At 37.0% G+C, this 17,106-nt stretch overlaps 1 protein-coding gene across 1 annotated transcript in view; it reads left to right on the top strand.

The window, feature by feature from the left end:
* LOC106058340 (guanylate cyclase soluble subunit beta-2-like) overlaps positions 1-17,106 on the top strand; it is a 105,977-nt gene that overhangs the window by 22,043 nt on the left and 66,828 nt on the right. The gene's annotated exons all lie outside the window — the stretch shown is intronic.

Raw genomic sequence — 17,106 nt, 5'->3', positions numbered from 1 at the left:
TATTTTTGTCGTGACGAAAACGCCGAGAAAGTTTTCAATGTGACACTGAGAAAAATTTCAAAACTAATTAACAAGATGATGAAATACAGAAATAAAAAAGGAAATAATATTCCAGACATTGTTCTTAGTTAACACCGTAGTGTTTTTAAAGATTTGATTAGGTTGGTGTATATTGCTTCTAAAGCTTGCATGATTGTTATTAAGAGAGGTCAGATCCCTGACTGAACAGCCCTGGGAGTGATAAAATTCATGTTTAGGAAATTTTGTTTATATATAACAAAGTACAAATTTAAATGCAGAAAACTATTTGTGTCATGCTGCATTGTATTCTTGCATTGTATCGAGACCTACTCCGTGTTTATTTTGATCCAAATACTTTAACGTTTGGCCACGACTTAAAAGCGATTCTTACTCTAATGGTAATTTTATTCTTTTGCGTATGTCTGAAGAATAATATCCAGACGTGTAACTGCTCCCAAAGGTAAAGCTTTTTAGTCACTTAATAGCGCTGCAAATCATTTCTTGTCTCGGATCGATTCGATTAGATTGTCGTCAGAGGGACGAGGAGTGAACTATTTAGACATGATTGTTGGATTTCTCTTGGTCGCCAGAACCTCAAGCTTAGATTTGATGTGGTAATAGAAAACGATAATAACAAACATCAGAACGAAAATAGAACATTTTGTGTGTGGTCTATTCAACGAAACATCAACCAAAAGAACATCCTTAAACAAATCAGTTTTGGAGAGTCTTTGAAATAATAATATAAGTGTACCCCATACGCCTTCTGGATACTTCAGAGGAAAACGACGTCATTTTTTTCCCTATCATGCAAGACTTTTGCTTTACACATACATACACACACTATCATACACACACACACATATCGATACTCTCCTATCTATCGATACAACTTGTCGTTGTATCGTAGAAACAAAAGTACTCTTCCAATAAAATGAATGCAGATAAATAGATTCCTGAGACTTTTAGGTGGTGTACTAGCGCCACTATCCAATCTTGTTGACCAGATATCGTCATTTCCTTAAAACGTGTGTGTCATAAGTAGAGTGGTATCGGGAATGTACTATATAGAGAGAGAGCCAGTAGAGTAGCAAGGCACCCATGGGTCAAGAATATTTCGGTTGGTCCCCCCTCCCCACAATACGACAAATTGAGTGCGTGACAAAAAATGGAGTAATCTGAATGTATTGGTACAAGTCCAAAGATAGGTATAGAGAAAGACGGTCAACAGATCTTGTGTGATGCCCCAACCATCCAACAGACTAAGTTATAAAGGTGTAGATGTAGGTCAAGAGAATTGGTTGCTACAGACACTGCTCCATTGAGCCACAATGCATTCGCCTCATAGACAAACACATTGTGGAAAACACAACATTATATTTGAATTGTTTCCAAATTAGACAAAAGTGTTTCATGTTTATTTTCACGTTTCTCCAGCCAAAACTTGTTCCTCTTCCTTGCTCTGCCAGCGCCACCTAACGCCTGTGGCACTATGCACAACAACTAGCCACGCTAATCCATGCTGACATGCTTTTATCTGTAGCTCAATTTACGTCAGTCCCTGGCCGCGGGGATGTGCGGGGAAGGGGGACCCGTCATAGAAGTAATATTACACAGCGTGGCCCCAATAGCCCGGCCTGATGCAATAAAGCAATTGGGGTTTTTGATTTGCGTGTGATGTGTTTTATTAAATGGAGCTGACAGGATCCTTTGAACATTGAACTGGGAGGGACCGGGGGGGGGGGGGCGGGTAGATGAACGTTCACATTTAACTGACTGGCTCAATATGGGGCAGTAATTAGCATATTTAACAATTGTTTACTTTTATGTAAACATTTTGTTAACTATTACTAAATTAGTATACTTTTAAAAATATTTTTCTTAACACCAGTCACTTATATCTAGTATGTGGGCGGGGTGGCTGAGGAGTAAATGCTTGGCCTCCGAATAGAGGGGTTTCGGGTTCGAATCCCGCTGAAGACAGTGGTACCTGACATTAGTTGGGAAAAAGTAAAGGCGGTTGGTTATTGCGCTGGCCATGACACCTTCGATAACAGTGGGCCACAGGAACTGATGACCTTTAAATCATCTGCCCTATAGATCGCAATATCTAAAAGGGAAGCTTTTATTTGATATCTAATGGTACCAAGAGATTTGTACAGCTAATATAATCCTAGCCTCTAAAAGTGAATTTTCTGCATAGAACTCGTAGCGCTCTACATTACGTATTTTGTATCTATTAAGCCTTTGTATCCTGAATAGCTATCATGTATCATGTATCTTGTGGCTCTTATTTGAATATATATTTTGCATCTGTATCTCTTTAGATCTTGTATATAAATTTTGAGGTAATATCTTGTAGCTATATTTTGACCTATCTATTTTAAGAATGTTGATTATGTATTAACCGATCAATAGTCCTACCTACGTCACAGTAAAATGCACATACTGCTAATTTGCACTCGCTTGATTAAACAGTTTTCCCGCTAAAAGAAGAAGGTCGACTATTCGTAACCCACTATCTGTTTGGTGTCAACAGTGTTGGTGCAAAGAGAGTATCGTGACATTAGCATACACTTATCTAGATGCATTCTCAGCCTCACTTGGGAATAAGATTAATGATATTTACTTACATGTGATTTAATACATCGATAGAGAGCATTAACTTAAAATTGAAGAGAGATTTGTGATTGAGTTCAACAAACGCTTTAAATTGTATCCAATGTAACGTGATACTAAGTAAGCATTATAAAAGTGACAATCAACCGCTATTAATAGTTAAGCTTGTGTTTTGTCTTAGTTCGGGTATTTATTTCAAATCTTCCATTATAAAAAAAATGATTTCTAATTATGTAAAAATTATTTATGTACAGTATAAAGTTAATTTTACAATATCCTGAATTATAAGGATAATAACGTTTTTTGAAAAAATAATAATACTAATAAAAATAATTTAAGAAAAACTTAGTTCGAAAAACAACGAAAATATGGGAACCTAGGCTTGGAGATTAAGCGTTTATGGAAGTTATCTAAAACAACAATATACCCCATTGTTATATCAACGCGAGGGGATAACAACAACTGACCTCACAGATACCTTCAAGGCCCTTGCCATTCCTAGGAACATTCTCGTTGCCTGTCAGAGGGCGGTACTGCTGCATACCTGCCACATCACCAGAAAATTCCTCAGTGGAAACTGTTAAAGGGACTACGATGAATTTTGTTTCCCTTTTAACGAAACTCGACCCTGGCAGCGCCAGAGAATGAAACATAATAATAATTAATAATGTCTCACGTTCACATGCAGGCATCCCAAACATGACCTACCCATCAATTTAATCCTCACCTATCCTATAGTCTGTTGGACCGTTGGGGCACCATACATGATCTATTGACCGTCTTTATCCATTCATCTATATCTTTCGCTTGACTAGAATCTCTTTCAAATTATAATGTTTTGGTTTGTACAGAACATCAGCTGCAATTCGTTATATATTAAAACAGTTATGTAAAAATCAAAAGCTAAGACACTATTTACTAAAATGTGTCCGTATAACCAATGACATCAGTTCCATCAATACTATACGTACACGTTTTTTTTTATGTCCCCTCCATTCAATGTTAGTTTTTTTAAAAGTACCTTTTGTAGTATAAAAGAAGATAATCTATTACAATCACGTGATGTCGGCAGCCTGACAGTAAGCTCCCTTAGTGTGATGAATTAAATGGGAGCTGTCCGGCCGTACTTTTGGTCGTCTGATAACATACTCTTTAAATTCTGTCAGAGATGACAATCGACGCTAACAACCCGGTCTGTAATTAGCGTCATTATTTTTGAAGTAATTTGGTTAGCAGAATTGATTTTGTGATACCGTCTATTATGCTACATAAAGACATAGTTCACTATATACATTGAACACGTTGCACTCCACTGGTGTACATCTGTTCAACTAAGTTTGGTAATACTTTGAAAAGTTCTTTGTGAAAAAAATCTGTCATTACGATTATTTTATTTACACAGTAGGATTTACCTCTAGGCAACATAAGCTACTGCTTTGACCTGCTTAGGGCACCCGCTTGCTTGGGGGCTCTCCGGATATTGTTCCAAAGATATTTTCAATCATTTAAAGAAAATGCAAAGGAAAAGTTGCCTTCTGACTTTATGGGGATTACACGGGGCCAAATCTCAAATAGCTTAGGGCGTTATCAAGTCTATATCCGGACCTGATTAAAGCCTATGTACGGGTAGTTCTATAGAGAACAAACATCGTTTTAAAAAGGAGAGATCGGCCTGATTGAAAACTGGTCATTATTTTCCATACTATCTTTTAGTCTCTTTGTTTGATACTGACCAATAGATGTAGTCCTCGACATCCACTCAACAAGAGATTAACATTCACTTCATACAATTATGTCGTCCGTAAACTTTCAGTCACTATGCTTTACTTATTAGTGGGACTACGTGAGACTTAACCATGTTGAACCCAAAGAGCTTTTTTAATCTGGCATGGTGTTCGCAACACATTGTGGTTATCTAATCACCTATATAAATCTTTTAGATAAACAAGGTAAACCTGACCAACGTGATTATTAGAACATAATCTATGAAATATTCGAAACGTGTACCCAAGGAAAGTAATTACAATTCACAGGTTTTCTGACGATATCGGATTTTGGTATCGAGATAGCTCTAGATATATAAATAGATATTGACCAAGACAAAGTTGTTCAGCCTAAGTCCCTATAATTCATTCCGCTCCCATGCCAACATTTGACCATCTCCTACACTTAGGGTGTCAAACTCAAAGTACCATACTCAGCTACTTTTAAAACGATCTGATCCACGCCCCCCCCTCCCGGTGCCGTGCAGTCCACCAGTAAACACAGAGGTCTAACTCCGAGACTCAGGGGACCATTAAATGACATAGTTTTAATCAATTCTAGGGTGTCGGTGTGAGTAATGCAATGTTGGTCTGGCTCTTCCCTGCGACACGAGAGAAACCTCAAGACCAACATTGTGTCAAAAGGTACAGAGAAATATTACACGATTAATAACTTGACTCCTGTGCCTGTAGTCCAACAGTATCTCCTGAATTCTTTGAGATATTCTAATTGTTTTCTTTAGGTACTTTGGCTCGTTTTTATTTTCGTTTAGTGAAAGCAAAGGATGTGGGCTTGTTGAAGCTGCTATGATAATTCGTTTTTTTAAAGTAGTTTCAGCTGATTTGTTAACCAATATAGACAAACACACAGGCAGACAGAAAGACAGACAGACAGATAGATAGATAGATAGATAGATAGATAGATAGATAGATAGATAGATAGATAGATTGATAGATAGATAGATAGATAGATAGATAGATAGATAGATAGATAGATAGATAGATAGATAGATAGATAGATAGATAGATTGACAGAGTGTCACTTCTTTCTTAGAGTGTATCAATACTAAGTAAAGGTATTTCTGTCACTTCGTTTTTTTTTTGTTAATTTCATCTTACAGAAACACTACTTAACCTACATACCCTTCAAGAACAATAACTCTAATAGCGGAAACGTCATAAAGATGACAAGATGATTTCAAAATGAATTGAGACTGATGTATCGTAATGGGACCATTAACGAATACAACGACGACACGAATCTGACGGCTAGAATGATGTTGACGTCATTGCAGTTCATCACACACACGCACGATGACCAATTATTTCTATTACAAAGCCCATTAACAAAATGGCTGGCTCGCTTACACTTCCCAGACTCCTCCTTCCTATTGCAACCTGCCACATCAAAAGACATGGTGCAAACAGAAATAATAACATTACAAAAAAAATCATCTGTCATTTAGAAAAAGAGCTTTCACGTGTTGTCCACATATGAGGTCATCATCAGAGAACTCGTTTGACCTCGAACTAGGCAATATACTACGATACTGATCTACCCTCGACGCGCTCTCGAGAGATATAGGGCCACCGAGAGCTGTTAAGTCTAACACAATTGTGGCTATGAGAAATGTAGATGAGTATCTTAACAATAATTCAATGAAACCATCAGCGCACACGAATCATTTTTATTTTTTACTTAATAACAAGCACAATGAAAAATATAGTTCCATAAAGTAACAAAGCATAACTTACCATATCTCTTAATAATGTAGGAATTATATCCCCATATCGAACCATATAATTAATTACCAATAATAAATTGACTAATTTGATTTTTTTTTATTGATTCATGCTTTGTTAATACAATAAATAATTGTGTGGATCCGAGTTTGGTTGTGGGATAAATAACGAATAAAAAAAATTGTAGCTGACAGACAGACATACACAGTGAGTTGATATAAGCTTTGTAAAAAAGTTGGAATTAATTTTTCCGTAAAGCCTAGAAGATGTTCTATATACTTTCTTTATTGTCTACCTACTGCTGACTAAAAGTAAAAGAATACGTGTGTTCTTTCCTTCTGATCCCAGGGTTTACAGAAAGGTGAAAATATGTTCCGTCAAAGAAGGGACTTAACTGCACGTCCACTCTTAGCACTAGAGCCCACACATAAAAAACTCTTCAAAAACATACGATTTAAAAATGTTTTTCACAAAAAAAAAAAAATAGAAACAAAATTGTCATTGATAATAATTTACCACATACACACGCACACACACACACACACATACAAAATGACTAAAATTTAATTGAATGATGAGTCGTGAATGTATACTAGCAAATACCCGGAGTTTTCAAGCATGCAGAGGACAAAGCTCACGTAGTAAATTTTGAATTACTTTGTACAGGACAACATCTTTGAAGATACAGCAGGCACTACTACAGCAATGGTCCCCTTCAGGAAAGTTTTCTACACTTCAAAGGCTAAAAAATAACAAAGATTTACTGCTGCAGAGGGGTGGGGGGGGGGACGACTGTCTAGAAAATACAATAAACGTGCATGTAGGTAACCCTGCCGGACGTTTGGCCTTCACCAACTACAAATATATCGGTCAAATCATTATTAGGGAAATAAGCATTCCTAGATCTCGAGGGCTGTGAGAAATCTATCGTCTGCTGATTGTGGAGAAAAAATGTTTAAAAAAAAATTACTATCTCCAATTCACCAGCGGAAAGTTCCGATCGATCCTATAGCGGCAATATAGCCAAACATAGGTGGCCCTGTTTTTTTCTTTTTTAGAAAACATCCTTGAAGCGATCAAATGTTCAAGCCAAAGATGAACTACTCAATGATAAGAATATATGTCTTGTGATTACGTTTGATGTTTCTTTTAGAGAATTCTACTCGAGATCGCTAGTACATAGAGTTTATATCTGTAGCCAAGTAGGGCAAACAGAAATGTAACCACGTTTTGGAGAGACGAATCCACATGAGTTTAAGAAGATGTGAGTCAACAAAACTTCTAAAAGTATCCGTAAAATCACACCTACAATTAAAGGGTTACATACAGCGCTTCTTTGCAACCCTTGGTGTTTATGTACATGTCTTTCCCTTCTGATGGCTGTCTTAGTAGAGTAATGCATAATCTATGGACAGCGGGCTGTTTCCAGACCGTGAAGCTAAGCTTTCTGGTACCTGAAAACGTCAGCCCACTGAGTATTTTAAAGCTGCATGGACTCTGTTCCACTGTACTCGAGGTGTTTTGTTTCTCAGTGATAGCATCGCATGACTGTCAGAAATATATTCAAATATTTTCATAATTTCTTCTGGTCTTTGTTTCTTTCTCTATCTATCTATCTTATTGCCGTTATCTCATTCTCTGACTGGCTGCCTCGCTATCTCTGTCTTTTTTTAAAACAAAGCTTATATCAACTCACTCTGTCTGTCTGTCTGTCTGTCTATCTGGTAAAACGTTTGAACGTGAGTTTTCTCCCATTTTCCATTCTCGGATCAAGTTGAAACTTTGCACAACTATCCGTTGTACATAGCAAAACTTGAATCCATATTAAAGCAATTAATCAATTGACAAAATTAGTTATTATTCATAATTTTTTTGATATATAAATAAGGGAAATAAATGTTACTTAATGAGAGATTCGGATATATATATATATGGTTTTAACCTTTCTTATTGTGTTGTGTCAAGTTTTTTCTCCCTTTCCGTTCTTGGATCAAGATGAAATTATTTCATAAATTTTCAGAACCGATGACAATATTAGAATCAATTTAAAAAAAAAATTACCAATTAAATAATCAATTAGTATGGTAGTATATAATTAATTTGGTCTCATATAATAGTCAGTGAGTTAAACCCTGTCATCTTGAAATTAATGGAAGTAATTAGCTGTTCTTACTCTTAAATAAGCTTTGTTTTAAAAAAAAGTTTTCTTTTTCTCATTTCCTTGATTCTCTTCAATTCTCCCCGATAAGCAAAAAAGAAACAAGTCTGGGTTTGATTTAAATAAAAATAAAAAATAAATAAATAAATAAAAGGATCAATATACGTAAAGATGCAGAACTCCATCTTGTTGACTCAAGTCCGGCATACGTCTGGGTTAATACCAAACTGTCTGGCTCTGTTCTGTGTCTTCATTGTCAGACCCAAGTGTTTCCCTTATTTTTAAAGAACTGCGAAAAAAAAAGTCCCAATTTTCAGTTCAAATATCAAACACATTCATATTCACAAGTACTGCATAGTCTAGTGAAGCGTAAAAAAAGCGGTGACATCCATTTTCTTAGGATGTGATCAAAGTTATGGTAAATTAACTTCTATAACATAATCAAGCCAAATGGTATCAAATAAAATGCGTTTGCCTAAACGAGAAAGGGAGGGGGTGAGTGGAGTGAAGGGGATCAGGATCCTTTGACACGAAATTTTTATTCAATGAACTGGATCCCTAGACATGTTCAGTTGTCAATGAACAGGATCCCTTGAAACGTAACATTGCTAATAATAATAATCCTTTGACATGATGTTGTTGCCAATGAATCACTTACTTTTAGATACTAGCGTTCAATTACCTTTTTTTTTGTCTCGTTTTCAAAACTTATAATAAAAACACGTTTTTTTTTTTGGTTGATTTTTAAATCCTATGTTGTTATATTCAGATGTAGATATACCCTTTTTTTTTAAATCACGTGTTGTTATATTCAGATGTAGATATACCCTTTTTTTTAAATCACGTGTTGTAATATTCAGATGTAGATATACCCCTTTTTAAAAAATCACGTGTTGTTATATTCAGATGTAGATATACCCTTTTTTTTAAATCACGTGTTGTAATATTCAGATGTAGATATACCCCTTTTTTTAAAAATCACGTGTTGTTATATTCAGATGTAGATATACCCTTTTTTTTAAATCAAGTGTTGTTATATTCAGATGTAGATATACCCCTTTTTTTAAATCACATGTTGTTATATTCCCTATTTTTTAAAGCAGAAGTACTTATATTCAGATGTAGATGTACCTCTTTTTTTTAAAATCATGTGTTCTTATATTCAGATGTAGATATACCTCTGTTTTTGTTTATATCAGACTTCGTGTAACCACAAAAACCGGTACTACATAAGCAAATAATTGACCATTTGCCGAAATTGTTTACTATATGTATTCAGACTGTGCTACGATCGCGCAAGTAACCTCATGACTAAAAGGCTTAGCCAGGGAAGGACAATACACGAGGACGTAACCAATCGTTCGGTATAAGCTAGTACGCTGTAACCGAATTGAGGCTGATATTTGCATTTTGAATGTGCGAGAGAGAAATGGCTGTACAGGATGGACATTCCCGGACGATGGGAACGCCGAACAGAATGCATTTTAATCATATGGAAATATAAAGTTTTGAAGGGGAGAGTAGGAAATGATGTAACAAGCAAGAGGGGAGGTCATGGGAGACAAGAGGTTGGGGGGGGGGGGCTGTGGAAAACATGTGAATACACGCTTCGGTCTTGGCTATAAATATGATAATGGGAAGAACGACTATCTGGGGGGGGGGGGGGATTTTTTCAGCTCCCCGATACACGGTAAACCTGTATTGTTGACAAGAAGTTCACACACAGACTGGCCTCAGTAGCGTAGCAAGGGATTTGGGGGCCCGAAGGAAAACATGGACTCTTTAGGGGCCCCTACATTTCCTCATTCGACATCGTGACATGAGATAATGTACTTAATAAATATATTACTCTAATGTGTGGAATACAATCAACATGGTCACTTATGACCAACAGGAATAGCCCAGATAAAACTGAATTTAATGGAAAAAAATGTGGACACTCATTTGGGGACCGTCAAGTGGGGGCCCGGGGAGATTTAAAAATGTGGACCCTCCCGACTCCCCCAACTCTAGCTACGCCACTGACTGGCCTCCACACACAGACTAGCAATGATTTACAGAGCAAAACAATCAGAAGTCATTACATCATTAAAAGAACTCTTAAGCGCACATCGATAACAAAAAATTCCCGATTATTTTTACTAAAGAGTTAAATCAACAAATGGACATTCAGGAACCGTCTTCTATGGAAATCAGTCTAGACTATTGTCTGTTTATGTTTCTAAGCCTGGATCGATTTCATTACCATACAAGTATCCTATATCTTCTATCTAGTGTTATCACTTAGCCATATAACCTCAACGAAAAGATTATACAATAATACGTTTAATCATCAATAAGAAACTAGATCTAGAGCCAAACTGCTAGAGCGTCCTTGGTTTCACTCTCTTCTCTGTTCCCCCATTGTCTCCCATGGTTCTAGTCTGAACTACTGCCTTTTATGTTTCTTATATCACCAGACTTAAATCTTTTGGAATTTAATAGCGAGAAATACGAATAACTTGATACGAGTAACTCTTGATACGAGTAACTCTTGATACGAGTAACTCTTGATACGAGTAACTCTTGATACGAGTAACTCTTGATACGAGTAACTCTTGATACGAATAACTCTTGATACGAGTACACTATAAGAACTAATCGAGGTGCAGCATGACAATGAAACGAGTTAGCGGACAGTTTATAATGTATAACACATACGTCTAACAGAAGAGTTATGTATAACACATACGTCTAACAGAAGAGTTATGTATAACATATACGTCTAACAGAAGAGTTATGTATAACACATACGTCTAACAGAAGAGTTATGTATAACACATACGTCTAACAGAAGAGTTATGTATAACACATACGTCTAACAGAAGAGTTATGTATAACACATACGTCTAACAGAAGAGTTATGTATAACACATACGTCTAACAGAAGAGTTATGTATAACACATACGTCTAACAGAAGAGTTATGTATAACACATACGTCTAACAGAAGAGTTATGTATAACACATACGTCTAACAGAAGAGTTATGTATAACACATACGTCTAACAGAAGAGTTATGTATAACACATACGTCTAACAGAAGAGAGAAACAGGAAAAAAATGCTCTAGAGATTTAAGAAGAAAAAGTATTTCTCCCCCATACTTCTCTGTTCGTTCTATGCTCATGTGTGTGTTGCCTTAATGCACCTCTCTTTGTTTTCTGTTGTAGCTCAAGTAGTGCTCTTTGGGGTTGTAAATTCCCATGGGGTTTTGTGTTTTGCTTGGTTTAAGCACTGAAGGTTTTTAAAGTTTTTTAAAATTATTATTCACAGTGTACTCCTGACATCCTTGTAGTCACGAACTATGAAACATTCAGAATAGAAAAGTTAATGATGAAGATTGACTTATAAGTTTTAATTTTTTCTTCATTAAATAATGTTCTTGCCCGAAATCTTGAGCAGGACTGCAGGTGATGACAGGAAGAAGGTCGTGAACTCCGGGCCATAGTAACGACAGTCCAAAGCGAATACCTCATGGCTCATGCTCAGGTAGACGCCATTTATAATAATACTAAGACTACAAACAGAGTTGTTGTTATCACACAAACTCAGAGGCTCTCTTCACCCACTGTATCCTCCAAAAGAATTGTTTTGATTGTTCAAAGTAAAAAACAATTCAAAGAATCATATTTTTTTTACTTAAACACAATTTGAACAATCTATTATATATAATAAGAACGCTAGACCTTTTTGCAAGAAAACTAAATGTAATACATATCAGAAGATCGAGTTTAGATAAACATTTGGCGTAAAATATATCACTTGAATACAAACTAAACAATATAGCAGAAGAAAGCGCTATGATAGTTTTTGTTAATGAGAAATGTCAAAAAAAAAAAAAAAAAAAAGAAAACAAATTCGGTGACTATTCTCTCTTTTTTTTAAGTTCACTCCAGATTGTGATTAAGTTTACTTTAGGGTCAAGACTTAAACAGATTGAATGTCTCAATTAGAGAACAGAAAGAGTGAAGACCAACAGAGATCCTCCTTGTCCAACCCCACCAAGTCACGTGTACCTTGGACTAAAATCAACACAATTAGCGACATTGTTTCTGCCTTCAGACTTGAAGGACGTGTTTGGTGGACATCGAAATGATCTACAAAGGTGACTTTTAAAAGGAAACTTAGATCACTTCTGGCACTCAAAACAGTGCGAGGCTGAAAAAACAAAAACTTGTGACTCTGAAATAAGATGCTGGATGCTTGATCTAAAAAATACAACAAATGTAGTTCGTAACAAGAAAAAAAAAGAGTTCAGGCTCCTTGACCTTCCCTCGTCTTGATACAAAGGAAACAAAGAAAAGAAAACAAAAGTAGATATTTCATACTTAGCAATTTATACGTTAACAAACCTCGAGTTCTTCAATACTAAACTTTGGCTTCTTTAATGTTAGTGCTTCTAAGCTTCTCAAACAGAAAGTTTGGTTTTACTCATATTTAGCATCCAACGAAAGAGGGAGAAGCCGCTTTTAGTTTTGTGTAGTCTGTCTGTTCGTCATTCCGTCCTTCCAGTTTAGATCGCGATAACTCGAAAAGATAATAAAATTCAGATAGATAAATTGCATCTTACAAAGTTCTGAAGCAACGGCTACTTTCTTCGTTTTTCTTACCCGTAAAGAATAGCTTTCGAATGCCTCTCAAGGGAGCTTATGGTTCAAATGCAGCCACGTTATAAACGAAGTCCAATTCGCCGCGGTCATCCTCAGCCAACAGTCTGACGTCAGGGAGAAAGTTCTCTTCAAGTTCAAGTTGAAAATGTGTTCCTCTAGCCAGCTCAGATTTAGCCTGGATTGGTTGACATTCGTCTTTGCCAATGTCGCTGATGATAGCAGAAGTACACATGCTTTGTTGGTGGTTTTCTTGGCATCTAAATTCTCTGTGTGATGTGTCGCACGTACAGTTCATGCTAAACTTCTGGATGCAATTATCGAGCTTCAAATTTCCCTCGTAAGTACCGGCAGATAGGCAGAGGTCTTTAAGGTCTACAGCAACAGGCTTGGACGCAGACCCAACCTTGTCTTGATCTGTCCGGCTCATTGAGGTACTGGTAGCAGGTACAAAAGGAGCCAATGCTTTAGGCACATCACAGACTTCAGTTTCTTCATTTGTCTCTTTCCGTTGGATTCGGTATACCCCGATGAGATTGTCGCAGCATACGTTTTCACGTTTCTCGTCTTTAAAGTCACACCCACAAGACTTGCCCGCAACACAGTCAAAGACGGCGCTCCAATCCCCCAGCGTCTCCGTCACCACTGTTTGTGCAGCCACAATTCTGACCATGCAACTTCTTCACCAACGAATCTACAGGCAACTGCTCCTTCACCAACGGGTCTATTCCTCCCTTCGCGTGAGACACCATTTTATCAAATTGATCTATTTGTCCTTCCACTTGTGATACACTTTCTACTACCTTGTTCCCCATCCTGTTAATTTGTTCACGCATTGCATCAATATCTTCCTGTATCTTGCCAATGAGCTTAACAATCTCAGGCTCAATTTTAAATACGTAGGTCTCCGGATCTTCTTCTTCATCGATCAGGGCTGTAAGCACCTCCTTGCTACCACCAAGCTTCAGGTGTCGGTAACGAAGTTCTTGCCTTAGCTCTAACTAAGAGTTCGTCTAGTTGTTTCAAAGATGCCATTGTGATCGAATCCTACCTCCTCTCGTTGAGTCGCCTATAATCCCACTTCCAGACACCAATGTAATAACTGCACTATCTTGGATGTCGGTGTGCATGGCGGGGTTATAACAGAACGAAAGAAGTCATCGCCAACTTCAGTCAAAGTTTATCAAAGGCTGAAAGAAACTACTGTATCACAAGAAGTTAACTCCTGGCCGTTGCGGATTCAATAAAACAATTTTCATAAGTAACTTTGAGGGCAGAAATTTCTCCTAAGGACAGATCACGGAGCTATACAATGGCTGCTTTAAGAGCCCTGAAGGTCAGGTCAATAGGTGGATCGAGAGTCTGTAACTATATCAATATATAAAATTCAAGACCGGAAAGGAAAGAATGACGGTCCTGTCATTTAAAAAGATTCTAATACAAAAGACAGAAGACTGGAGAATGACAGTTTATATATCATCAGTAGTGTCACGTTGGTTAAACAAAGGGATAGATAAATATTAAGTTTGTTTTAATCTATTGATTAAAAAATGTTTTCTAGCATTTTTATTATTCCTTTTAAACACAAATTTTAAAACTGTATTTAAAAACTAAAATAGTATCTTTAATTGCGCTTATATATAGACTGAAATATAATCCCCATTTTGTGATATATAAATGTGTATAAACAATTATATCGAGGAAGAGATGAAATATCTCTTGAAAACATTAATTCAGGAATTAGTTACATAAAAATGTGGGATATAGTTTGTTGTATGTAAAATGTGTACATTAACACTTACATTATTATTTTTTCATAAATAAGTTTTTTTTGTTATGTAATACTATTTCACGACATAATGACTGTATTCCTAAATGTTTCCAAGGATTGCGTTTGGCGTTTATATATATATATATATATATATTGTAGTAATTCTATTTATTTACAATTTTTTGCAAACAATTTTTCAACAAAGCGTCAGCTTTAGTGCTTTTAACTTTGAATCTCTCTTTGTGGATTGTTTCCAAACTTTCTAGCATCTCGGCATTCTCTTCAGACTTCTTAGAGAGAATTTCTGTCTCCTTTTTGGATTGCTCCAACATGACTTCCAATAGTTGTTGGAGATTCTGGTCATTGGGGTCATCATGGTCATTGTGGTCATCATGGTCGTCCGTGGATTTCTAAAACTTTTTTCTTGGCGTGCTCTCAAAATGTATATCCAAGTGTTTTTTTTTGTCTAAACCAGCCACACAGAGGTAGCAGTATGGCTCTTCAAATAAGCATTGGGTCGAACATCCAAGAAAAAATGTTGTAGCTTCTATCAAAATATGATATTTCACAGTACACAATTTACATTTTAAATACTATATATTATTTAAGAAGTCAGCAAACTACGAGTTTATTCCTCCATTTGCTTGCGACACAATTTTATCACTTTGGTCTATTTGGCCTTCTACTTGCAATACACTTTCATCAACTTTGTTCAACATTATGTTCCTGTTCATGTACAGTTGTTCATCAAATGCATCCGAAAAGTCCTGGATCTTGCCAATGAACTCAACAATCCCAAGTTCAATTTCAAATGTGTAGGTCTCCGGATCTTCTTCTTCATTGATCAGAGCTTGCCTCAGACGAGCCGTAAGCGTTTCCCTGCTGCCGAGGGATTTTAAACCTCGGTCCCAAAGCTCTTGTCTTATCTCTTTAATTGAGAGCTGATGTAATAGCTTCAAATATGTCTTTGTAATCAAAGCCTACCTCCTCTCGTTGAGTTGCCTATGATCCCACTTCTGACACCAATTGTAATAACTTAAGTGAGGCAACTCAAAGAGGCACATATATCTTTATTTATACGACATCACAAGTTCATAAAACATCACCTTTCTTAGGCACAGTCTTTTCACTTCGGCTCTCCACTTGGGCGAAATCGTTCTCCTCTCTTCCTAATGTTGACATCCTTTTTAGTCTAGTTTATCACAGTGCGCACCTTCTAGCTTAGATGTCGGTGCGCATGGCGGAGTTATAACAATATCAATATCAAGGCAGGAAATGACAAATCCACCGCAATGCTAATGCGTTATGTCGGCGACCTTGCAAACAGAATGCAAACACTGAAAGAAAGCTGAAGAAAAGGAGGTGACAATCGATTACCAACGTTTGGACTTGAATGTTTAACGCCCTTAGCCTATTGAGACTAACCGATAAGATCAGCTGAAAGATGAGGATGAGGCAACCATTCTCTTTTGGAATGAGCTTTGAAAACGACCAGTTAGGCAACACATCACTAAGAGAGAGCATGCCATGAAGACCTACTGGGTACAATGGGATTCAATAGTAGTAGAATACGGCGTTCTTAAACGAATATGGGAATTCCCCAATGGGACATCAACACGATTACAAATAGTTTTTCCAAAAGTAAGAATCCAGAAGTACTGGAGAAGATACACTTGGCTCATCAGGTAGTCACTTGGGTATTAACAAGACGTTGGAGAAAGTGACACAAAGGTTTTATTGGTGTCGGTACTATGAAGACGTATTGAATTGGTGCCGAAGATGTGACCGATGTGCAGCAACTAAAGACCCGCAACGTCGAGCAATGGGACACCTACAACAGTAAAACGTAGGTTCGAGCGAATCGCACTGGATATTGCTAGCCCGCTTCCTGAGACACACAAAGACAACAGATATATTCTAGTATCAACGGACTATTTTCGTTTATTGCATGAGGCCTTTGCGATACCAAACAAGGAAACCACGATAATAGTCGATATTGTGGTACACCACTGAATCTGGCGGTTTTGTGTCCCAATGAGGATCAAGGACGAAACTTTGCGTCCCAACAATTCGAGAAGATTTGTAAAATCTTAAAAATTGAAAAGACGTGAACCACATCATTTTACCTTCAATCAGACTGGAACAACACCACTTCACCCTCAATCAGACGTGAACAACACCACTTCACCTTTAATCAGACGTGAACAACACCACTTCACCCTCAATAATACGTGAACACCACCACTCCACCTTCAATCAGACGTGAACACTACCACTTCACCCTCAATCAGACGTGAACACCACCACTCCACCTTCAATCAGACGTGAACACCACCACTTCACCCTCAATCAGACGTGAACACCACCACTTCACCCTCAATCAG

The sequence above is a fragment of the Biomphalaria glabrata genome, chromosome 4, assembly GCF_947242115.1.
Source record: "Biomphalaria glabrata chromosome 4, xgBioGlab47.1, whole genome shotgun sequence".
Lineage (NCBI taxonomy): Eukaryota > Metazoa > Mollusca > Gastropoda > Planorbidae > Biomphalaria > Biomphalaria glabrata.
This window is presented reverse-complemented; position numbering and strand designations above follow the sequence as displayed.